This window comes from Macaca fascicularis, chromosome 12 (assembly GCF_037993035.2).
Source record: "Macaca fascicularis isolate 582-1 chromosome 12, T2T-MFA8v1.1".
In the NCBI taxonomy this organism is placed as follows: Eukaryota; Metazoa; Chordata; class Mammalia; order Primates; family Cercopithecidae; genus Macaca; species Macaca fascicularis.
Genome location: NC_088386.1, coordinates 118,806,343 through 118,832,765, shown reverse-complemented (window position 1 = coordinate 118,832,765; position 26,423 = coordinate 118,806,343). Strand labels below are relative to the sequence as shown.

The 26,423-nt window shown below is 42.6% G+C and overlaps 1 protein-coding gene across 4 annotated transcripts in view; it reads right to left on the bottom strand.

The window, feature by feature from the left end:
• Positions 1–16,045, bottom strand: part of ACSL3 (acyl-CoA synthetase long chain family member 3) — an 80,646-nt gene extending 64,601 nt beyond the window's left edge. For all 4 annotated transcript variants that reach the window (XM_065526166.1, XM_005574429.4, XM_065526167.1 and 1 more), the window contains exon 1: positions 15,823–16,045. The gene's annotated coding sequence lies outside the window, so the exon portion shown is untranslated. The remainder of the gene's footprint in view (positions 1–15,822) is intronic.
• Positions 16,046–26,423: the final 10,378 nt, after the last annotated feature.

The window sequence follows — 26,423 nt, the reverse complement described above, 5'->3', positions numbered from 1 at the left end:
GAAATGTTTTTAATTGGCCAGTCATGGTGGCACACGCCTGTAGTCCCAGCTACTCGGGAGGCTGAGATGGGAGGATCACTTGAGCTGGGGAAGTTGAGGCTGCAGTGAGCCACAATTGTGCCATGGCACTTCAGCCTAGGATTGAGATTCTGTCCCAAAAAAACCAAACCAAAACAAAACAAAACAAAAAAAAACATAAAGCAACAATTAGCTCTTGCTCAAACATCTGTTGAGAAAAGCTATCCCACATGAGGGTAGGCAATGGGTACCAGAATCAGAACTGCTCCTATGATTTACAAATCACACACTATTGCTCCTTCCCCTGCTTATTAATCCCAACACTTTTATACTGGTGAAACAGTCCAAACTCTAGCTCAAATGTCACTTCTTTTATGAAGTCTTCTAATATCTGCTTGCAGTCCTCTAAGAACCCAAAACACTTTGAATATACCTCTACATTAGCACTTTTAACTATGGATTGTATGTTTACTGTTTTACCTTCTACTTCAACAAGGTAAACACTCTAATGATGCATCTTTGAAATATGAATCCCAAGAAACCTACAAGGTATTACCTAGCATATGTTCAATAAATTTTGGCTGATTTTATGAATAAAATTTTAAAACAGGGAAAAACAAAAAGAAACATCACCCAAAAAAACCCAGCAATAAGCTAAGGAATTATGTCTGTGCTTGTGACACTGAACTGGACAACCCAAAAGAGGAGGGGAGCAGGGACAGAAACTCTGGTCAATATCAGCTCATTCAACAACCAGTCAAGCAGTAATCACTAAGGCCATCTATGTTCACAGATGCGATCATTTCTACGCTATAACGTAATGTAATTAAAGAGGAAAGAAGCCTCACCAATAAGTCATCTGCCATAGGCACTTCTTTCTAAAACTGCCATATGAAAGTTAATACCAACAAGGTCAAATTTACAGAAATTACTCCTATCATTTTCTAGGAACCAAAAGGAATACAGAATGGGATATGAATCAATCAGTGAAAAGCCAAACCAATGAATTTTTTTAATTTCATTGAATAAAAATCAAGATTTCAACTGGCACTATACAGATCAACTCATTATTATCCTGATCTGAATCATGACGAATAGACATGAGGTTCCTCCCTCCAACCCACCATTCCAAAGGTTTTTACTCAAAAACAAAAATCCCATTCCTTCCGTCCCCAACCTTCTTGATTTTATCAGTGATAAAATAAGTGATAAAGTTTTATCAGTGATAAAAACTTTGAGACATTGTATTATATAAGCTAATCCTCAGAGAGTTCGAAGGAGAAATTTTTAAAGTAACAACAACAGGTACATTTACTGAGCATTTAATAAGTGCCAGACACTGTTCTGATCACTTAGCATATATTATCTTTAACATTAGCAGGTTATACATAACACAAAAAAAGTAAATCAAAAGCTAAATTTTTACAATTATTCCTAACTTTACCTCTCCAAATTTTCACATAAGTGAAAATTTTTAATTCTTCAACTCATTTTTTACTTTCTTTTTTTTTTTTTTTTTTTTTGGTAGAGACGGGTTATTGCTATGTTGCCCAGGCTGTCTCAAACTCCTGGCCTCAAGCAATCCTCCCATCTCTGCCTCCTGAGTATTGGGATTCCAGTAGTGAGCCAATGTAATTTAAAAACTGTAAATCTATAAATTTTCTATTCTTTCTCCAAATCCTTCAGCAGGATATATCCAATAAGCAAAATTATTGCTTTTTATTTAAATCAGGTCTATATTAAGACCGGTTTAACTAAAATAAATATTCGGTTGCTAATTTTTTTTTTTCCAGACAGGGTCTCTAGCTCTGTCGCAGACTGGAGTGCAGTGGCTTGATCACAGTTCACTGCAGCCTTGAACTCCCAGGCTCAAATAATCCTCCCAAGCAGTTGGAACCACAGGCACACACCACCCCACTCAGTTAATATTTTTTATTATTTTTATAGAGACCAGGTCTCCCTATATTGCCCAGGCTGGTCTCAAACTCCTGGGTGCAAGTGATCCTTCCTCCTCAGCCTCCCGAAGTGCTGGGATTATAGACATTAGCCACTGCGCCCAGCCAAGATTTTTTTCTTTAATTATACAAAATATTATTCGTATGAAACAACATCTTTCTTTTGGTTTTCAATATATAAATGCAAGTACAAGGCCGGGCGCGGTGGCTCACGCCTGTAATCCCAGCACCTTGGGAGGCCGAGGCAGACGGATCACCTGAGGTCAGGAGTTCAAGACCAGTCTGGCCAACATAGTGAAACCTGGTTTCTACTAAAAATACTAAAAAACTGAGCCGGGTGTGGCGGTGCGCGCCTGTAATCCCAGCTACTCGGGAGGCCGAGGCATGATAATCACTTGAACCTGGGAGGTGGAGATTGCAGTGAGCCAAGATCACATCACTGCAGCCCAGCCTGGGTGATAGTGACTCTGTCTCAAAAAAAAATAAAAAATAAATCCGAGTACAGGTGCGATGCAAAGACACACTCAAACTAAAGGGCACAGATATAAGTACAACCTCTCTGTAATTTTTATTAAGAGCCTTTAAATTTTTCATATCTTTTGACCAAACAATTCCACTTCTGTGAATATTTAATGAAGAAAAATTTACTTGAGAATTTCCATTTGCTATTTATAATAGGGGGTAATGAAAATATGCAAATCTAATAATTGGGAAAGGGTAAAGTACTTTGCATACATATAGTAGATTATTACACAACCACTAAAAATATTTTCAAAAACATTCAATACCATGGGAATTGCTCATGATATGATAAATGAGAAGAAGTAGGTTAAATATTAAATACACACAATACATTTCCACTTTTGTTAACATACACACAAACAGGTATCAGGACTGAAAGCACCTCAGCACTGGCTACATCTAGAATGTAGAATTTATGCTTTTATATATTTTCCAAATCTTCTCATCAAATATACATTAGAAGAAAAACTTAAAGCAAATATATAAGTCCATTATAATTTCTACAAATTTATATAGCAACAGTATTGACATGCCTGAAACACTAGGTCAATTTTATGATCTTTTAAACAAGAAATTGAATGGTAAACTTAGAGAAGACACTAAAAATATTTCTGTTCAAAACATACAACTCTACGGAATTATGAAATAATATCCAATCTAGCTGAAAAGTTTCCCATTGGCCTTAATAGATGAACGATACCAAAATCGACATAAAATATGATCAGGTATATTGTTATATTTATAGATGTTTTAATACTGCTGAAGATAATTTTGGTAAATTGTAACATTCCTAATCATAAAATTCAAATCATACAAAGTTAACTTTCCAAATTCTGAATTCTATAATAATAAAATTTATACTTTTTGTAGTAGCTGAGGACCAAAGAAGCAAACTGACTAGATACAGATATTGCTTACTAGTTGTCACAGTCAAGCCTCCAAGTTCCCTAATCTTCCCAGTCTACTCTCAATGGACGGCTTGGCAAGCGACGGCTTTATTTTTATTCCTGTCTCATGCGTGCTGTGGCCCATTTATTTTTGCATCTAGTTTCATCCCAGAGGGCCTCTGCACAAACTCCTGCCCCTCTGGCCTTCCTGTGGATTTTTCCCAAAGCCAAGTCACCATCCCACCCCACCCCACCCCACTGCTTCAAGCCTCTGCCTAGAAAGCGGCCCAGTCGCCCCACCACCACACCATCCCATCGTCCCACCACCATCCCCCTTCTCCTAGATCAGCTGGATGCCACTTCCTCAGAGAAGCCTTTCAAGACAGCCTACTCCCGCTCCCCACCCTTGGCACCCTACAACTTTGCCTTCACAGGACCTATTGCAGCTGTAATTTAATAACTACTTTGTGGAACTGCTTAATGTTCATCTTCCCACTCTATGCACCAGGGAAGGCCCATATTTGTCTTATTCATCACTCTATCCTTGGTGTCCACTAGCAAAGTACCTGGTGGGAGCATCCATCACACAGATGGACGAACAGATGGACGGATGACAGATGTTGAGAATAATAATTTATTTAAATTTTCCTAAGACACTTTTATTTTCTTTCTATAAAAAATATGTAATTGTCGGCCGAGCGCACCTGTAATCCCAGCAGTTTGGAAGGCCAAGGCAGGTGGATCACCTGAAGTCAAGAGTTCAAGACCAGCCTGGTCAACATGGTGAAAGCCCGTCTCTACTAAAAATACAAAAAATTAGCCGGACGTGGTGGTGGGTGCCTGTAATCCTAGCTACTTGGGAGGCTGGGGCAGGTGAATCACTTGAACCCAGGAGGCGGAGGTTGCAGCGAGCCAAGATCGTGCCACTGCACTCCAGCCCGAGCAACAACAGCGAAATTCCATCTCAAAAAAAAAAGTAATTGTCTTAGTACTATTATCTATTTTATAACCTTGGGCATACCTGTATTCTAAATTGCGAACTTTTCCCTGTTGAGCATTTGCCCTACTTAAGTTTTTCCTTAGAATTATACACCTTTTTTATGGTGACTATTATGTTCCCAAAAACAAGGGAGTCGGGGGTGGGGGGAATGCCACAAGAGCAGCAATGCCACAGATAAAGCAGAAAAGCAAAAAACAAATAAATAAGTAACATTCACATCTGTGGTCCTAAAGGAACAAGATTCCTATCATTAGAAAACTAATTCAAGCCTTAAAAATGAACAGAATGAGAATAGGCTGTTAGTAACCCCACAACCCCTCACCCACTAGACCTGCTCTCCCACCCCATCTTGGCCACCAACTCCCTTGTGGCTTCTCTTGCCCCCTGAAAGCCTAGTCCCAGGAACCAATGTTTCTGTGACAACCATGTCCTTCCTAGAGGACTCCCGAGCACTCACTATCCCAGAGCTCTAAAACACAACAGCTCCCTGCAGATTCACGGCATTTTCTTCACTTCTACCCACAAGGCTGCCAGCTGGAGAGTTACACAGCCAAGACCAATGCCACATGTTTGTGAGACCTAGCCTTAGCTGAGGCCTCCATAGACAATGCCTACTGAGAAGCACTCTCTTCCCTAGTGAGAAGCACTTTACGTATCTTTCATTGACTTCTCACTTTGTTCTATAAACATCTAAGTCCAGAACTTTGTTCACTCTCTGCCACTCCCTGATCTCACCATCGCCTACCCAGATGACCCCTCATCTGGCTTCTTTTGAGTAGATCCCAGCTATCCCACTTGGCATTTTTAAAAATAAAATTTTTTTAACTGAATTCTCCTTTCCACATCTTCCACCGTCACTCTGCTTTTCACCTTTCCCACCTCAAACGGAAAGCTGAACCTTCCCATTTCTAGAACCTACTAAAAACTTAAAAGCATTTGGTAAAATTCCCTTCACTTTGTCCTGCAAAGATCCAGTCAGTTGCCAAGTCCTGATGGTTCTGCTTCCTCTGTCATCCCCGACCTCCTGCCCTTTCTCATGCTTTTCTTTGTCAGTTCAGGTCCTTACTCCTATCACCTGGCAGAATTCAACTGTATCCCTAGTTACTCCTCTGTCTCTAGTGCCCTCTCCCCCTCCTCCATCAATGCATCCTTCATCCACGTTGCCAGCGTGACACTGCCACTCCCTTATAACCCGTATTTCACATCAATCCTCTCTTCAAGAATCTCAATTCCCTCCTCACTGTCTAAAAGGCGGGGAAAAAAAGAAGGAATAAAAAAAAATTCCAAACTCGTCTGCCAAGTACTTAAGGCTCTCCACAACTTGAAGTCAGCTTACTTTTCAACTCTCACCTTCCAACTCTTCCAAGAGATTTGGAAACTTCCAACTCTTCCAAGAGATTTGGAAACTTCCAACTCTCTACTTCACACACTACATACAAATCAATTTCAACCACCTCTCTGCCTCCTTTACCTGTCTTTTCTGCCTTTGCTCACTTTGCCGTTAGCTCTACCTGGAATGTCCTTTATTCTGCATACATCCAAAGTCTAGTTGTCTCTTAGCATCTATATTGATTAGGCATTCTCTGATACCCAAACCTCCACTGGCCCTAACCCCAGCCTGAACTTCTCTACTCATCCGCTGACCCCTTAGGGCACTCTCTTACGGCACTCATTTTCTTTTGTAATTATTTGCTAACCAATTGTACATCTCAATATAGAATGCTTGTAAGCTCCTCACATCAGAAAAACAGTTCTGCCTCATCTTTCACTCCATCTATTTACTGCCCACTGCCTCTGAGATGGTTTCCATGAGAATCCTGTTTGTTGAGATGTCAAAAGAAGAAGAGACTCATGCAAATACCCCAGTAAATTCCAGGTAGTAAACACATCAATGAATACATGGGGAAATGCACAAAGCTAACCAATAAAGCAAAAGACACCTAAAAAATAAATACGGCATGGGTAACAAAAATCCTGAGTCAAGTAAAAGAGGGGGAAAAGGAGGTAAAAAAGAACAGTGATGAAGAAGCAGGTCCCTCTCCAACCCCCAAAAGCAACAAAGGATTACAGAACAAAAAAAAAAACACACACACCAGAAGTCCAGTCAGACTAAATGGCACAGACAATGCCACACCACCAGTCTCAACGGCAGGGTTACAAACAACTGGGGCCAGACCTTCAAAGCTCTTCCTGCAACAACTCACTCTCTTCATTTGCTAGCTGCTAGTTCTCCCTTCCTATTCCTAGAAGCTTTAATTCATTCAACAACTACTTTCTGAGTTTAATCAATAAATAAAGAGGTTATGCTAGGTCTTAATTGTTTTTGTCCTCCAAGTCAGTGTTCCTTTCTTCCCCACGGGATGTGATTTATCCTCACAGCTTCCTGAGTCCTCCTAAGCAGTTCATGGCTCAGTTTTATTTGCCAGTCTTCCAAACTCCACCGCCCCCTGGACATCCTACGTGAATACCTTCCTCACAAATCTTTCTTCAGCTCTAACAGTCTCATTTTGCTCAGCTGACCATTCCCTCGCTACTTTGGCAAAACGTGAGCTCTCTGTCCTCTATACTGCTCATCTAACATTTACAATATCTCCTCCGTAACTTCATATGGCCTAAAAACCCTTGTCCTTACAGAATTAATATTTCCTAGTCCCCTTTAAATAACGTGTGTCTTTATTAATATAATGGGTTCACTCACACACTGGATTCAGAATGTCTTGTTGCCATTTATCCAAAAACTACTTGTGAAGGGCAGAGAAGGGACAAAGAGGAAGAAAGAATATACATAGGGAAAACAGGAAAAAAGGAAATTACAAGACAAGACAGGGGAGTCAGAGAGATGAAGAAAGCAACTAACATAAGTCATGATAACCTTGTGAGGTAAGAATTGAAATATTTATGTTACAGAAATTGAAATGGAAGGCTGAGAAAGGTTAAGTCACTCGCTCAAATTTACCTATCAAGCTTTACATACACGAACGGCAATGGTTCCTTGATTCCTTCTCCATCAACACAAGGTTAATGATATAGGATAATATACTTAGAAACACCATCTGAATCATTATCAGGATCATATTACAAAAGGTATTTAAAACTAACAAGAGTAGACCCTTGGTAATTATCTGAGAATTTCACCACGTCAACCCACTTTCAATGTGCTTTATACATATTTCCAAAAAAATGAAACAGGATAAATCTTAATTTTTTTTTTTTTTTTTTTTTGAGACAGAGTCTCCCTCTGTTGTCCAGGCTGGAGTGCAATGGTGTGATCTCCGCTCACTGCAACATCCACTCCCATATTCAAGCAGTTCTGCCTCAGCCTCTCGAGTAGCTGGGATTACAGGCACCCGCCACCACACCCAACTAATCTGCATTTTTAGTAGAGATGGGATTTCGCCACATTGGCCAGGCTGGACTCAAACCATTGGCCAGGCTGGACTCAAACTCCTGTCCTCAGGTGATCCGCCCGCCTCAGCCTCCCAAAATGCGGGGTTAAAGGTCACCATGCCCAGCCAAATCCTAAATTACTGATGTTAAGATATAACAAAATCTAGTTAACGTCCCTCAGCTTACAATTCGCTACAGTTTACAATATCTCTTCCCAATCTCCACTAGCAAACAGTTATAATACATCAGACATTTCCTTGAATCACAGATATTTGAGTTAAAATGCTGCCTCAAAAAAGAAGGCAACACCACAAACTGAGTAGACTTAGAAAGAAAATACTGCATACCCTAACAAGAAATAAAACTAATAAAAATAGTTAATATGTATTGAGTAATGACTTTGCCACTCAGTCACCTCATTTGAATCTCACAACAATCTAAGGGTAGATTTCTATTATTATCTCCATTTTACAGAAGAAGAAATTGACACAGAATTAAATACGCTGACCAAAGACACACAGCTAAAAAGTAGAGCCAGGATTCAAATCCAAGCAGTCTTAACGCTGAGCCTATGTTCCTACCCACCAAACTGCAACAAAAAAAGTACACTACATTTAGAGGAAAATATGTAAAGGAAACAAACACTAAAATACAGAATTAGCTAAATCAAATGTACATTAACACAGAAACACTTCCCAAGAGAAAGGGTACAAGTGAATTATCCCTACAGTCGTGCAGGGAATTAGAAGTAAAATAACATGTATCTGTAAAATGTGTACTAAGATATTTCTCTATTTTAAGATATTTTTATTTTTAAAAAAAAAGCAAAGAAAGTTAACTAAAATAAAGGTTACTAAAAAGAGCCTTAGAGGAAAAGTGCCCATTATAGTTTTATACTGTAAGTATAATGGACAAAGAACGGTACCTTAGGTCAAATAATGAAAAGATTAGAGGAAGGCTGAGATAAAAATGTAAAGAATAAAGAAAAAGGAGCACAGGTTAACTACAGTGCCAAAAATTAAAATAGACAAAGATTTGTGTTCAATAATACTTACGGTAACAATGTTTGTAATAACAACAACCAAAAAATAGAAACAGCCTAAAGGTCTATCAACAGAGCAAAGGTGAAATAAATATGGTATAGACCTAAAATGTACTAACTTGTCACAGTAAAAATAAATGACATAAATCGACATGAACCCACACTGATGAAATGAGTTGAAACTCAATTCACGAAACCACACTGGTAAGCGATTTTGAGTGGGGGTAAAATAAACAGTATGCTGAACAAGAATAGATGCAGTACCATCTATATAAAGTTAAGAATACACAAAACAATACTATACACTGTCTAAGGAAACACACGTGTAATAAAGCTGTAGAGAAATACACAGGAATAATAAACACCAAATTCAGAGCAGTGGTTAACTGTAAGATCTGGGGGAAAGGCATGGGTTTCTTTAAGTTGATTACATTTTATGAAATATTTTTCAAACATACAGAAAATGTGTCTATATTTTAGTTAAAAGACAGGAAAAGAAAATGGAACTAGCAGACTATGGGATCCCAAATTCCTTTATATACCAATCTAAAAAATCAATGATAACAATTCCTGTGAAGGAAGGTTAAAGGGGAAAGCATCCTGAGGAATTATGTCCAAAAAAAAAATTCTAGGCATGGTGGTTCACATCTGTAATCCCAGCACTTTGGGAGGCTGAGATGGGCAGATCACGAGGTCAGGAGTTCGAGACCAGCCTGGCCAACATGGTGAAACCCCATCTCTACTAAAAATACAAAAATTAGCCAAACGCGGTGGTGGGCACCTGTAATTCCAGCTACTAGGGAGGCTGAGGCAGGAGAATTGCTTGAACTCAGGAGGCGGAGGTTGCAGTGAGCAGAGATCACACCACTGCACTCCAGCACAGGCGACAGAGCAAGATTCTGTCTCAAAAAAAGAAAAAGAAAAAGAAAATTCTAGTTAAATTATATCAATTTCCTTATGATTTCCCGGGGGGTGGGGGTTGCAGGGACAGTTTTATTTGGGGCAGCAACTTTGTGTAATTAAACCAGACATAAAACTGCCCCTAAATGTCATCACAGCTCCTTTCCCTACACAATGATGACTTCAGAGGTTAATATGAACTTCAAGTGAACTGTCACTGCGGGGAGGAGATGCAGCGTCCAGGTTAAGAACATGGACTCTGGAACCAAACTGCCTAGGATGAAATTCAGCACACACTTAGCACACAATCGCCCAAGTCACTTAAATTGTTCTGTGCTTCAGTTTCCTCATCCGTAAAAATCAGAATGATAAAAAGAACCTATTTTCCGGAGGGCGCGGTGGCTCAAAAACCAATCCCAGCACTTTGCGACGCCGAGGCAGGAGGATCACGAGGTCAGGAGATCCGCGACCATCCTGGCTAACACAGTGAAACTCCCGTCTCTACTAAAAATACAAAAAATTAGCCGGGCGTGGTGGCGGGCGCCTGTAGTCCCAGCTACTCAGGAGACTGAGGCAGGAGAATGGTGTGAACCTGGGAGGCGGAGCCTGCAGTGAGCAGAGATCGCACCACTGCACTCCAGCCTGGGTGACAGAGCGAGACTCCCTTTCAAAAAAAAAAGAACCTATTTTGCAAAGCTGAGATAAAAATTAGAACAGCATTCGGCCACAGTATCCCATAAAGGTGTCAGCTATTATCCTTATTCCAAAGACTGTTCATTCAGAAAAACAAAAACTAGGCTTTGTATCCAAATAATGTAAGTTCAATTACTTTCTGCATCAAATAGGAGACAGAAAAGTTGACCATGACAGGACAGTGGAAAATGTGCAGCTTTTCATGGCTTGAGCAATCAACGTTAGGATAGTAAGATAAGCAATTTTTAATTTTTCTAACAATATTCTTTGGTAGTGTTCTAACATCTCCAATGCGTACACATCTGTGTACATACACATACACACACACACACACACACACAGAGGATCCAAAATCAAGGTAAAACATTCTATTTCTTGGCTCCCTGTTAACCTGGCAAAACTCCAGTTCATCTTGGAAAACCTAGTTCCGCTATCATCTCCACCGAGAAGTCTCCCCTTTTCCTTCCCTACTCTGTGCCCGCTCTGCACTTTTTCTCTATTTCCTAACAGTTTCCACTGCTGCACTGATTATACCATCCTGTAATATATTTGCTCATATGTCTTCTTCTGTTGCACCATGCTGTAATTTGTTCATACACCTCCTTCCTGTAGTGAACTGTGAGCTCCTTAAGAGCAGGAACTCACTCAATCATTTCCAAATTCCGAGTACCTTGCAAGACAGACACTAAATAAATACATGAATGAACGAATCCTTAATAACAAATACCTTCACAAACAAGCAGAAACCTGTATTTGGAGGCGACTTATCCAAAAAGTTGGTTATTTAAGTATCTTCAATTCTAAACAAAAATTAGCAGATCAATTGAAACTACCAAATCATCCAATTCTTTATCCTTCAAAATGGGAAACATCAAAAATATGTAAGTAAACATATTCCAATAATAACAGAAGCTAAACTTTAAATAAAAAGAATTAAGGCACCTATGATGTCAGGAAAACAAACAGTCCGAAAGCTTTTTTCTAATGAAACCAAAAATAAACAAGCAAGGAAAGCATCACAGGACTTACCATTTAGAGTGTCTCCTTTTTCAAAAAATAAATAAATTACGATCAAAAGTCAGATGAAAATATATACTCTATTGGGGTGGATGAAATTAAGACTGAGCCACATTTTAAATCAATCACACAATGCTCTTGTGGCAAAGTTTTCTAAAAGACTATCTCATGAGTCAACTAAAATTGGGCTAATTTTTAGAAATTTAACAGTTCTTGACAATTTTTTGGCATTTGCTTAGGACTCCGTAAGTTGCAGGCCGGTTTTCTGTCGCTGTGGGAGGTGTCCCTCCTCCCAGCGAAGACACGGGCCTTAGCTGTGCTTTCGGTTCCATCCCAGCCCCATCCTCTCAGGAATTCTGCACAAACCCTTTTCTAGTCTATATTCAACCACTCCCTCTCCACGGAGCCTTCCCACCAGCATTCAAACATGCTGAAATCAAACCTATTGGAAACAGTTTCCTATACTTACTGTCTCCGTTTTCCTCACCTCCCACTGCTTCCCATTCCACCCCTACCTGCAGATCAGCATCTCTTTCAAAGGTCACCAGTGACCTCCATGACCTTCACCTTGCTAAGTCCAATGGACGGCTCTCAATTCTTCTCTCATAGACGCATTCCACAGTACTGACTCATCGCCCTGCAGGGACATCTGTTTCTGGCTGTCCTCTGACCTTCCTGGCCACTCGTCTCCTTGGCAAGCGCAACCTCCTCTGCCCAGCTCCATCCCAGGCCTCCTTCTCTTCTTATTGTATAGCCTCCCCATAGGCAATCTCACCCATGCCCATGGTTTGAGCTCTTGCCTCTACATGGAGGGCTTCAAAACAGTAAATGGCCACCCCAATTCTGAGCACTAAACCAGCACCTCAATAAAGGCCTCAAAGGCAGCTTCAACTGAACACTTTCGAAACTAAAGTCATGCTCTTCCCATATCCAGAACCTAGTTCTCTACCACTAAGCCCCAGCTCAGTGAATAGCACACATACCCCTTCAGTTGCACAGGTCTGAAACCTAGTAATCACTTAACATCTTTCTTCCACTCCATCTACTATTTATCACCATAACCTGACAATTTTATATCTCCATTTTCTCAGTATTTCTGTTTACCATATATGGCTCTTAAGAGGATCAAATGAGCCAACATATGCTAGTACTTTGAAAAATAAAAAAAAAAACATTTCAGTATTCATTAACTGAAATCTCTTTGAAAGCAGGAACTTGGCCGGGCGCGGTGGCTCATGCCTGTAATCCCAGCACTTTGGGAGGCCGAGACGGGCGGATCACAAGGTCAGGAGATCGAGACCATCCTGGCTAACACGGCGAAACCCCGTCTCTACTAAAAACACAAAAAATTAGCCGGGCTAGGTGGCGGCGCCTGTGGTCCCAGCTACTCAGGAGGCTGAGGCAGGAGAATGGCGGGAACCCGGGAGGCGGAGGCCTGTAATCCCAGCACTTTGGGAGGCCGAGACGGGCGGATCACAAGGTCAGGAGATCGAGACCATCCTGGCTAACACGGCGAAACCCCGTCTCTACTAAAAACACAAAAAATTAGCCGGGCTAGGTGGCGGCGCCTGTGGTCCCAGCTACTCAGGAGGCTGAGGCAGGAGAATGGCGGGAACCCGGGAGGCGGAGCTTGCAGTGAGCTGAGATCGCGCCACTGCACTCCAGCCTGGGCGACAGAGCGAGACTCCGTCTCAAAAAAAAAAAAAAAAAAAAAAAAAAAAAAAAAAAAAAGCAGGAACTTTGGCAAGTTCATCTTTTTTATTTATTCCACATGGTACCCCTAGGACGGTGTTTTGCATGCAGATGGCCCTTAAGCAAATATATTGCAATGTATTATTTGTATTGGCTTCATACATGTTCAACTGAGGCATTTATGTATTTTTAACAATCTATATTTCCCAATCCAGCCATCAAAAAATGATCTCATAAGAGGTGAGACTTGTAAGTTAAATGACCCTGTGAAGCGTATGCTACAACGGATACTTTTGATTGATTATGATGCTCCTTAATTTAAAAGTCTATCACCCTTGGCCTATCTTTCCTAAAAAAATCTAAATCCCATATTCAAGCCCAAATCTCACATAAAAGAGTCTTACTCCCTCTTACAGTTCATCTTGAGTGGGAGAAAGTATTAGAGAACTATTTAAGCTTTAAGTACCCTGAAGGCAGACAGAATGACAACTTGTAAAGTTGCCTATCTCATTTTCGTATCTTGCAACGTAGGCTGGGATGACATTCAGAGTACGAAAGACACTGTGAAATGAAAAGAATTATTGTTGCTCACAACTTCCCAAACTCTTGCATTATGTACATAATTGCAGGCTCAGATTTCAAGACTGTCCTCTAGCAAAATCTCACCACTTCAAAAAACAGCTCCCTAGACTAGATTTCCATCTGCATCACAATCTTGTTCACAATCCTCATTCACACAATACTTTTCCTTCATCGTACCTATCAAACTTGCAACCACTTATTCCTTTGTATGACCATTTGCTTCTCGTCTATTTTTCCCTCTAGTCACTGCTGTCTTCCCAGCACCTAATAACGTGCCTGACATATCACAAAAATTTAATGGCTCTAGGTGAGGCAATGAATCGAATGAAGAATGAAACAGTCACTTAACTGGAGCCAACCAGCAGGGAAGCAAATAAGCAAAAGAAACAGATCTTGAGGCTTTAAGATCTGACCCTCACCCCAAACCAGACAGAGGATGATTTTCCCCTCATAAGTTGTGCGTCCTTCATTTCTCCCATTCTTTCTTCCTTCCTTCAAGGAGAACATTTTAGACTCTCAGAATATTTAAGCTTTAAGTCACTGAGTCTAAAGCCTTACAAATTCAATAACTGAGATCCAAAGATACGACGTGACTTGTCACCTTGACCCTTAGGTCCAATGGTCCACTCTGCCCCTACACTCAATGTCATCCTACAAAACCAGTAATTTTTATACAAACGAGAAATCAGGAAAAGTCTAGAGAGAAAACGCATGCGAGAATTACAAGAGAAGGCTTACTCATCCCCAAGTGTGAGGAACTGCACAGAAAAATGCCAGAAAACAAAATAAAGTGTGCAAAAGACTCCCATGTCACACCACCTCTCCCCTATAGTGCTCTTCTAATACACTTTCAGGAGCAACTCAGCAGCACCCTCAACTCTCAGAACTAATTTGGGGAAAACCAAAATAGGCTGATGATCATGAAAGAAGGTATCATCAAACCACAACTCTCCTGGCCACCCAGACTAAAATCCACTGTGGAAACTATTCAGCCATCCACCAAGGAGAGGCAGCAAAATATAGTGGTTAGATTTAAGAGCTCTGGATTTACACAGGCCTGTCTGAATCCCAGCTTCTTACTAGCTGAGATCTGAGGCAAGTTAATACGTCCAATCTGCAGTTTCTCCCGCTGTAAAATGGGAATAACCTCCACCCCAGAGGACTGTTAACAGTGTAAAGACACTGTACATAAAGCTCTCCGAACAGTGCGTAGCATGTAATAAAAGCTCAATAAATGTCAGCTATTTGTCATTCTTTTCAGCTATAATTTCATTCACAAAGCCTATTGCCTTTCTAGCTTCCATATAATTTTAAAGACATTCCTCCAGCCTTTTCATTTTCGAGGGGCCTTTTATACAACAGCTTACAGCACACTTTCTAATATCAGACTTCCTGGGCAAACCATTTGAAAACCTGTGCCTCGGGCTCCTCCTCTGTGAAACGAGCCTGATAACGCCTACCCCGCAGGATTGCTGGTAGTAAGCAGTCCCCGAGTTACACAACCTATCACCAGTGTGTGATTAAAACGCACTTGGGGAAAAGTAAACCTGCAACTCTCAATCCCAAACATCAGTCTTAATCCCAGTCCCACCACCACGATAGTGTCCAGAACCAATCACCAAGGTCGACCCACCTCACGCACCCGATTTCTTCTCACCCCACGCAGCAACAGCCCCTCCCGCCCCCGCCAAGCAAGGGTTTTCCGAAATCGCAGGGCTGAGTCTCCTCCCACGGACACCTCACTGCTGGGGCCGCGGCAAAGCCCCCCTAATTCAAGGGACTGGCCTCCCCACCCCGCCCCACAGCGCCGGGAGGTACGCAGTGCATCCTCCTTGCCTGGTCAGCGCCGCCCCACGCCGTTCGCTCTGCAGCTCCCGGCTCGCGTGGGCTCAGGGCCGAGGTCCCACGTCAGCCGCTTCCCGGACCCCAGCGGGCCGCCTCCCAACCTGCGCGCCACTGCTCCCGGCGCCGCGGGCTGCCCGCGCGCACACCCAGCGGCCAGGTGCGGCGCCGACGTCGGGGTCCCGGGCCCCGAGGCTGGGGCGCCCCTGGGGCCCAGCCAAACCGCACGCGGAGGCCGCACCGCCAACCGGCTCCCGCCGCTCCCACAATCCGCGCCGCACTCACCGCGACGCCGGAGTCCGGGTTCCTCCGGCCTCGGGCCCACGCAGGCCTGGCTGAGCCCCAGAGCGTTCACGCGCCGCGCCGCCGCCCAGGGACCCTGGCGCAGCCGTCGGGGCCGCACTGCGAGGGGACAAACGTCTGCGACCCCGTCCGCCACCTCCTCGTTCCGGCCCCGGCCGCGTTGACAACGGCAGTGTCGCAGCCCGGCGCCGGCAAAGCAGCGTCTGTTGAGCGGAACCGCCTGGGACGCTCACCCCCGGCCGGCACTCGTTGCATATGCAGAGAGGCTGCCGCCCATTGGCCCGCGGGCGGTGGCGCGTGCGGGGCTGGGCCTATCGAATTCGGGCCGGGGAGCGCGGTGCTGGCGGCCCGGGGCGGGGTGAGGTTACTACGGGTCATTCCGCGGAGCCGCCGCCGACCGGACCTGGCTGCAGTCTGCGCGGGGCGGGGGCGGGAACGGGGTCGACCGGGAAGGACGAACCGAGGGTGGGGGAGGGGAGCGGGGATCTGCGGCAGGGACGTGGGAGGAGAGGCCAGCCCAGCAGGGTCTGCAGGAGCTGCGTCCCTCCAGGAAAAAAACAACCCCCCCCCCCCCAAAAAAAACCAAAAATATTACAGACGCACAATTACTGCTGTACTGTATAAATTTCAATATAAATTATGAAACAATATGCATATTCTTTTTCGTTTTTAACTGGATTAGTTATCCTGTTCTTGCACAAATTGCTGTCAAATCCTGCCAAATAAAATGGCCTTTGGAACTGCCTGGGGCAAGAAGAGCCTCAAAAACTCAAAGCTTATGCATTATCATTTCTATTGTTTTGGCCTCACTTAACCTTGCATATAACCCGTTTTCCCCTGAATGCACTCACTCACCATGCAAATTTGCTATTTCTTTTCAAAAAATAAAGTTTACTCCAAATTACTGTTTTTGAACGTTCTTAGGAATCCAGTGTTTCTGTATTTTAAGGAGTTTGCCATTGTTTCTCGTTTTAGACACTAAACAAGGAAAAGAAAGCATCCAGTGCAGGTAGACTGCCTCCCCACAGACAAACAAAAAACACACACGCACACTCACACGTGCACACACACCCCAAAACACAAATGATTACATGTAGTACAACTGCATGTACTATAAGAGAGAAGACTTTCATTAATCCAGTAATAGTAGGATTGGTCTCTTTTTTTTAACCCAACATATTGTTTAGTTTGTCTGTGAACTTTTCCTTAAGTAGGTGAAAGGTTGCCTTCCTGAGCCAGCCTCAGGCTAAAGCAGGGGCTCATTTCCCAAGAGAATCTCAAAATCAGGAAGCCGCCAGAACTTGAACTAGGTGGAGCGATGATGCACCAAGCAGAGAGCTCACTCACCGTGGGCCCAGGGCCAACTGGGAACCTGAAGGGATGGATACCTGACTCAGGCAAACTGTTCTCCCATTTCAAAATATGGCAGTTCAGTTGCTCATTAATCTGTTGAAACCTTATCAAAGAATACATCCTGAAGATAAGTAGAATGCAGAATTTCTTATCTGAAAAGACATTCGCAGTTCTGCAGAGAGAAGCTGGCTTTAGAAGTGGTACTTCCAGAACCACGAAATCCTCTAGAAAATACTGGTTTTCTTCCAAGAGAAGAAAACTAACATTGAACCTCTTTAGCTATCCGTAAGCCTAAAACAGACTAGAAGAATTCCAACAATATCTTTGTTCGTTATCTCTATATTATGGAATATATATATTATGGATATAGACCTATATTTAAAAGAAAATAGTCCTGGGAATTAAAATTCTAAATTCTCATCTTGTTTGCTGTTTAACGCTTAAGCTAAGTAGAAATATATAGAGATACTTCAGAGATATTGTGGGTGTGGTTGCAGACCACTGACACTTAAAGGGAATATCAAAATTAAGTGAGTCACATGAATAGTTTGGTTTCCCAGTAAATATAAAAGTTATGTTCGCCGGGCATGGTGGCTCACGCCTGTAATCCCAGCACTTTGGGAAGCCAAGGCAGGCGGATCACCAGAGGTCAGGAGTTCAAGACCAGCCTGATCAATATGGTGAAACCCTGTCTCTACTACAAATACAAAAATTAGCCGGGCGTGGTGGCATGCGCCTATAATCCCAACTACTCAGGAGGCTGAGACAGGAGAATCGCTTGAACCCAGGAGGTGAAGGTTTCAATGAGCCAAGATCATGCCATTGCACTCCAGCCTGGACAACAAGAGTGAAACTCCATCTCAAAAAAAAAAAAAGTTATGTTCATACTATAAAGCATGCAATAGCATTATATTTAACAAAACAATGTACATATCTTAATTTTAAAATACTTTATTGCAAAAAAAATGCTAGCGATCATTTGAGTCTTCAGCAAGTTGTAATCTTTTTTTGCTGGAGGAGGGTCTCATCTCAGGGTTGATGGCTGCTAACTGATCAGGGTGATGGTTGCTGAAGGTGGGGATGGCTGTAACAATTCCTTAAAATAGACTACAATGAAGTTTGCATCATAGGTTGACTCTTCCTTTCACAATTTCTCTGTAGCATGCAATGCTGCTTAATAGCATTTTACCCACGTTAAAATTCTTTCAGAATTGGAGTCAATTCTTTCAAATCGCCACGCACAGTGGCTCACGCCTGTAATCCCAGCACTTTGGGAAGCCGAGGTGGGCTGATCACGAGGTCGGGAGTTCGAGACCAGCCTGGCCAACATAGTGAAACCCCATCTCCACTAAAACTACAAAAATTAGCTGGGCATGGTGGTGCACACCTGGAGTCCCAGCTACTCGGGAGGCTGAGGCAGGAGAATTGCTTGAACCTGGGAGGCGGAGGTTGTGGTGAGCTGAGATCGCGCCACTGCACTCCAGCCTGGGCAACAAAGCAAGACTCCATCTCAAAAAAAATAAAAAATAAAAAAAATCCTCTCAAACTTTGCCACTGCTTTATTCACTAAGTTTATGTAATATTCTAAATCCTTTCTTGTCATTTTAACAATGTTCACAGCATCTTCAACAGGAGGAGATTACCTCTTGAAAGACCACTTTGTTTATTCATATGAAGCAACTCTTCATCCGTTCAAGTTTTATCATGAGACATGGCAATTCAGACACATCTTCAGTCTCCACTTATAATTCTAGTTCTCTTGGTATTTCTAACATATCTACAGGTATTTCCTCCACTGAAGTCTCAAACCCCTCAAAGTAAACCATGAGAGTTAGAATCAGCTTCTTCTAAAGTCCTATTATGTCAGTATTTTGACCTCTTCCCATTAATTGTGAATGTCCTTAGTGGGATCTAGAATGGTGCATCCCTTCCAGAAAGTTTTCAATTTACTTTACTCAGGTCTGCTGGGCATGGTGGCTTACGCCTGTAATCCCAGCACTTTGGGAGGCCAAGGCAGGCAGATCACAAGGTCAGGAGATCGAGACCATCCTGGCTAACACGGTGAAACCCCATCTCTACTAAAAATACAAAAAAATTAGCTGGGTGTGGTGGCGGGCACCTGTAGTCCCAGCTATTCGGGAGGCTGAGGCAGGAGAATGGTGTGAACCCAGGAGATGGAGCTTGCAGTGAGCGGAGATCGCGCCACTGCACTCCGGCCTGGGTGACAGAGCAGGACTCTGTCTCAAAAAAAAAAAAAAAAATTTACCCAGGTCTATCAGAGGAATCACTATGGCAGCCATAGCCCCATAAAATTTCTTAAATGACTTGAAAATCGAAACTAGTCTTTAATCCATGGGCTGCAGAATGAATGTTGTGTTAGCAGGCATGAAAACAACATTAATCTCCTTGTACAGCTTCATCAGACTTCCTGGGTGACCAGGTGCATTGTCAATAGTAGTAATATTTTGACAGTAATCATATCTTCTGAACAATACTTCTAAAAATGTGCTTAAACTGTCTGATAAACCATGCTGAAAACAGATGAGCTGTCATCTAGGCTTTGTTATTTCATTATAAAGCACAAGCAAAGTAAGTTTAGCATAATTCTTAAGGACCCTAGGATTTTCAGAATGGTAACTAAGCATTGGCTTCAACTTAAAATCATCAGCTGCAATAGCCCCTAACAAGAGAGTCAGCCTGTCCTTCATAGCTTTGAAGCCATGCATTGACTTCTCCTCTCTACCTATGAAAGTCTTAGATGGCATCTTCTTGTAATATAAGATTGCTTTGTCTACCTTGGAAATCCGTTGTTCAGCGTAGCCACTTTCATCAACAATCCTAGCTGGATCTTCTAGAAAACTTGCTGCAGCTTCTGCATCAGCACTTGCTGCTTCATCTTGCACTTTTATGTTATAGACATGACTTCTTTTCTTAAACCTCATGAACCAAACTCTGCTAGCACCAAACTTTTCTTCTGCAGCTTCTTCATCTCTCTCAGCCTTCACAGAATCCAAGAGAGCTACGCCTTGCTCTGGAATAAACTTCGGTTTAAGAGAATGTTATGGCTGGTTTGATCTTATATCCAGATCACTAAAAGTGTCTCCATATCATCATTAAGGGTATTTAGCTTTCTTAAGCATTCACTAGAGTAGCACTTTTAATTTTCCTCAAGAACTTTTCCTTTGCATTCACACCTTGGCTAATGGCTTGGCACAAGAAGCCTAGCTTTCAGGCTGTCTGGGCTTTTGAACATGCTTTCCTCACTAGGCATAATCATTTCTAGTTTTTGATTTAAAGTGAGAGACGTGTGACTCTTCCTTTCACTCGAATACCTAGAGGCCATTGTAGGGTTATTAACTGGCCTAATTTCAATATCCCTGTGTGTCAGGGGATAGAGAGGCCCAAGGAGAGGGAGAGGGTGGGGACTGGGGTTGGGGAGGGGAGGTCATTAGAGGAATCAGAACACACACATTTAACAATGATGTTCACCGTCTTATATAGGCATACTTCAGATCAGGGTGCCACAAAACAATTACAATAGTAACAACAAAGATCACTGATCACAGGTCACCATAACAGATATTTAAAAAATGAAGAAGTTTGAAATATTGCAAGGATTACCAAAATTTGACACAGAAACACAAAGTGAGCTGATGCTATCAGAACAGTGGTGCCCATAGAGTTACTCAATGCAAGGTTGCTACAAACCTGATATGGTTTGGCTGTGTCCCCACTCAAATCTCATCTTGAATTGTAGCTCCCATAGTCCCCACATGACGTGGGAGGGACCTAGTGGGAGGTAAATGAATCATGGGGGCAGGTTTTTCCTGTGCTGTTCTTGTAATAGTGATTAAGTCTCATGAGATCTGATGGTTTTATTAAGGGGAGTTCCCCTGCACACGCTCTCATGCCTGCCACCATGTATGACGTGACTTTGCTCCTCCTTCACCTTTCACCATGATTGTGAGGCCTCCCCAGCGACTGTAAGTCCATTAAACCTCTTTTTCTTTTCTTTTTTTCCTTTTTTTTTTCTTTTGAGATGGAATCTTGCTCTGTCCCCCAGGCTGGAGTGCAGTAGTGTGATCTCGGCTCACTGCAATCTCCATCTCCCGGGTTCAAGCAATTTTCCTGCATCAGCCTCTGAGTAGCTGGGAATACAGGTGCGTGTCACCACGGCCAGCTAATTTTCGTATTTTTAGTAGAGACAGGGTTTCATCATGTTGGTCAGGCTGGTATCGAACTCCTGACCTCGTGATATACCTGCCTCAGTCTCCAAAAGTGCTGGGATTGCAGGCTTGAGCCACCGAGCCAGGCCACCTCCTTTTCTTCACAAATTACCCAGTCTTGGGTATATCTTTATTAGCAGTGTGAGAACAGACTAATATACCTCCAATTTGTAAAAAACACAATAAAGCAAAGTGCAATAAAACCAGGTATGCCTGTAGTATTTCTACTTTCTACATTTTTAATTTTTTAATTTTTTAATTTAAAAAAAGTCATGTGTACAATTGATTTTGTCTTGAAAAGTTTTCAATATATTTTTATTGACAGCTTTTGAGAATTACAGAATTTGGCTATATTTTCCTTCTTTTTATAAAAATTAAATTCAGAAACCATTATGTCCAACTGAATGAAAACATCTACAGGAGTACAGCAGTTCCTTTATAGTTTTGCTATTTGTCCAAATAACAGGGACATTGAGAAGGGATGTCTTCATAATTCTCATGAATACCTAATGATCTGTTTCACATGAAGGGCGGCAGAAATAGTCTGTGACTAGATAATAAAATACTATGAGCACTTTCCATAATCATTATAGTACAATACCAAGACCAACTGATGTTTAAAATTTTTACAGAAATCTTTCAGTTCTTTCACTTCTGGTGAATTTTGGGGGCAGAAGATAGGAGTTAAGGTGGCATATAATACTATATGTTTGAGTTCAGATGACTCTGGCTTCGAGAACAGAACATTCAACAAAAAACAGTTTTTAAAATGACATTTATTGTCCAGGTGTAGTGGTTCATGCTTGTAATCCCAACACTCTGGGAGGCTGAGGTGGGAGGTTTGCTTGAGGCCAGGAGTTCAAGACCAGCCTGGGCAATGCAGAGAAGTCCCATCTTTAAAAAAAAAAAAAAAATTGGCCAGGCATGGTGGCTCGCACCTGTAATCCTAGCACTTTAGGAGGCCAAGGTGGGCGGATCACAAGGTCACAAGGTCACAAGGTCAAGAGGTCGAGGCCATCCTGGCCAACATAGTGAAACTCTATCTCTACAAAAATACAAAAATTAGCTCGTGGCGCACACCTGTAGTCCCAGCTACTCAGGAGACTGAGGCAGGAGAATTGCTTGAACCTAGGAGGCGGAGGTTGCAGTGAGCCGAGATCGTGCCATTGCACTCCAGCCTGGCGACAGAGTGAGACTCCGTCTCAAAGTAAATAAATAAATATTTTAAAATACAAAAATTAGTCAGGCATGGGGGCTCATGCCTGTAGTACCAACCACTTAGGAGGCTGAGGCAGGAGGGTTGCTCGAGTCCAGGAGTTCGAGGCTGCAGTGAGCTATGATTGTGACAGTGCACTCCAGCCTGGGCGATAGAGCGAGACTCTGTCTCAAAAAAAAAAAAAAAAAGAAAAAAAAAAAAGACATTTACTATGTCACATAAAAAGAACTAAGGAGGCAGGGCAAGTCCAAGGTGAGTTCAGGGACTCTGCATATCATTGAGGACCTGGGCCTTCCCTGTGTCATTCTCAGCATATTGGTTTCATCCTTAGACTGTCCATTCATAGTCACAGATGGCAGCCACAGTTTCATATATCTCATGAACACACAGCAGCATCTGGCCAAAGAATAAGGGCATGTTCCCTAAATGCCACTTTTTATTAAGGAGGAAATCCTTTCTCAGAAGACTCACGACAGACCCCTCCACAAATCTCATTGCCAGGAACTGAGTCACACATCCATACCTTACCTGTAAAGGAGGCTGGGAAAGTGTTAAGAGGCATTTTGGGCTTCTGGAATGGAAAGGAGGTACTATCAGCACAAAGGAAGCCATGGGAAGGGATACATGCGGGAAAGCCTAACTAGCAACATCTGACATGAATATCACTATCACCTGAAATTACCCATTTTGGACTAAAAGTGGCTTAAACGATAAAACCATCTGTTGTTTAACTTTACAAAATGTCCAGAGGAAAGCAGTTCCAAGGCTGCTTTTGGGGTTTTTTGTTTGTTTATTTGTTTTGTTTTTGTTTGAGACAGGGTTTATTCCCATCTCCCAGGCTGGAGTGCAGTGGCACGGTCTTGGCTCAATGCAACCTTCGCCTCCCAGGCTCAAGCAATTCTCCTGCCTCAGCCTCCCAAGTAGCTGGGACCGCAGGCGTGCACCACCATGCCCAGAGAATTTTTGTGTTTATGTAGAGATGGGGATTAGCCATATGGGCCAGGCTGGTCTTGAACTCCTGACCTCAGGTGATCCACTCACTTCAGCCTCCCAAAGTGCTGTGATTACAGGTGTGAGCCACCACTCCCAGCCCTAGGGCAGCTTTAAAGGCTCAATAATGTCATCAAGGACCCAGCTCCTCCTGTCTCTCTGCTCATTCTACCATTCTCGGTCTCTATGTTGTCTCTCTCCTCATGGTGATAAGATGGCTGCCACTGCTCCAGATGTTATCTTACACAACACTTCTAAAGCCAGAAGAGAAAAGCAGTTTCTCCTTACATACCAGGATGGGTTTATTGAACAGCTACATCTTTCCAAGATGCACTCATTTCCCCTAAACCTATCACTGGCAAATGAAATTACCCTGATAAATCTATCTCAATCCTAGATCATCTACTAGGGTCTGGGGAGGGTATTCTAGCCACTAGGGACACAGTAACATTTAACCTTTGGTTCAAAGTACTATATATGCCACATTTTGAAGGACAAGACTCCACTCCAATAGAATATCATCCTCAGGCTGGCTCCTTTGCTTGGTTTTTAACAGGATTCTAAGGGTTCCATCGGGTGGTACTTCTCAGTGATGAGGCACTTGGTAGAGCCCATAGGTCCCACTGTCACATGCTCATTGCTGCTCCTCTGCCATAAAGTGGGCCTTCACTCCCAGAACGAGGCTATGTAGGAATCTATGATGGCAAATCAGACATTTTGTGAGCCCTCGGATTGTGGTACTAGCAAGGCTCAGTGGGCAGAAAAAGCAAACTCACGCCTAGGTTATAGATCTATCCCAGAAAGAACAAATCAATGGCTTAGGCACTGGTAGAGGCACTAAGGTGGAGATTCACAGGTGTCATCAGCACATCCTAGACATGGGAACGCTAAGGGGATGTGTGCAGGGCACCCAAAACCTCTGCTACAAGTGGGCAATCAACAGTGGCTGCTAGGCTGGGCGCGGTGGCTCATGCCTATAATGCCAGCACTTTGGGACGCTGAGGCAGGTGTAACATTTGAAATCAGGAGTTTGAGAGCAGCCTAGCCAACATAATGAAATCCTGTCTCTACTAAAAATACAAAATTAGCTGAGCTTGGTGGCGCATGCCTATAATCCCAGCTACCCAGGAGGCTGAGGCAGGAGAATTGCTTGAACCCAGGAGGCGGAGGTTGTGATGAGCCAAGATCGAGCCAGTTCACTCCAGCCTGCGCAACAGAGCAAGACTCTGTCTCAAAAATAATAAAAAATAAAAATGAAAAACCGTCGCTGCCGTTTTTCCTTATGTTAAAAAACTGGAACGTATGCATATTTTGTGTGTGTGTGTGTGTGTGTGTGTGTGTGTGTGTGTATTTTTTTGAGATGGAATTTTGCTCCTATTGTCCAGGCTGAAGTGCAATGGCGTGATCTTGGCTCACTGCAACCTCCACCTCCCAGGTTCAAGCAATTCTCCTGCCTCAGTCTCCCGAGTAGCTAGGATTACAGGCATGTGCCACCATGCCCGGCTAATTTTGTATTTTTAGTAGAGACAGGGTTTCTCCATATTGGTCAGGCTGGTCTCAAACTCCAGACCTCAGGTGATCCGCCTGCCTCGGCCTCCCAAAGTGCTGGGATTACAGGCGTGAGCCACTGTGCCCAGCCTCGAATATATTTCAAGGAATTTTCCAGTGACTGAATTTCAAAGAAAGAATCAGGAGAAGAATTCTGAGTTTCTGTGGCCAAACATCACTCCGTCTTTCTAGGAAGTCTTTCTTTTCAACACAGGCTCTCAGCTTCAGGAGTGAGGCTCATGGTTGATCACGGGGCGAGACATCACAATGGGATGTCTCCTACATCCCCTCCAGGATTTATAAAGATCTCTAGGGATCGAGAGTCTTCCGCTACCTTCAATGACACTAGATATTTGTCAACGCTCTCAATAAGCAATTTCTTCAACCCAAGGTAATTTGATTCTGTTCTACTTTAATGATTAAAAACTGACTAGCCTTCTTTAAATAACTCTTCACATGCATGAAATAGTTTGTCTTCTTTTTCTTTTCCAAGCTAGACAAAACTTTTTTTTAACTTTTATTTTAGATTCATGTTCAGGTTTGTTACAAGGGTATATTGTGTAATGCTGAGGTTTAGGGTATAATTGCACCTGTCACTCAGGCAATGAGCACGGTATCCAACAGCTAGTTTTTCAACCCTTGTCCTCTCCCTCACGCCTCCTATAATCCTCAGTGTCTATTGTTCTCTTCTTCATGTCCATTTGTAGTTCTTTGAGAAATCTCCAAACTGCTTTCCATAGCAGTTGAACTAATTTACATTCCCTCCTATATCGTGAAAGCTTTCCTTTTTCTCTGCAGCCCTGCCAGCATCTGTTATTTTTTGACTTTTTAATAGTCATTCTGACTGATATGAGATGGTATTTCATTGTGGTTTTGATTTGCATCTCTCTAATGACTGGTGATGATGAACATTTTTTCATATGCTTGTTGGCCACTTGTGTGCCTTTTTTTGAGAAGTGTCTGTTCACATACTTAGCCCGCTTTTTAATGGGATTATTTGTCTTCTGCTTTTAAATTTTTTTTAAGTTCCTTACAGACTCTGAATATTGGACCTTTGTTGGATGCATAGTTTGCAAGTACTCCCATTCTGTAGGTTGTCTGCTTACTCTGTTGATAGTTTCTTTCACCGTGCAGATGCTTTTTGGTTTAATTAGATCTCACTTGCTAATTTTTGTTTTTGTTGCAATTGATTGGAGGGCTTAGCCATAAATCATTTGTCAAGACTGATGTCCAAAATGATATTTCCTAGA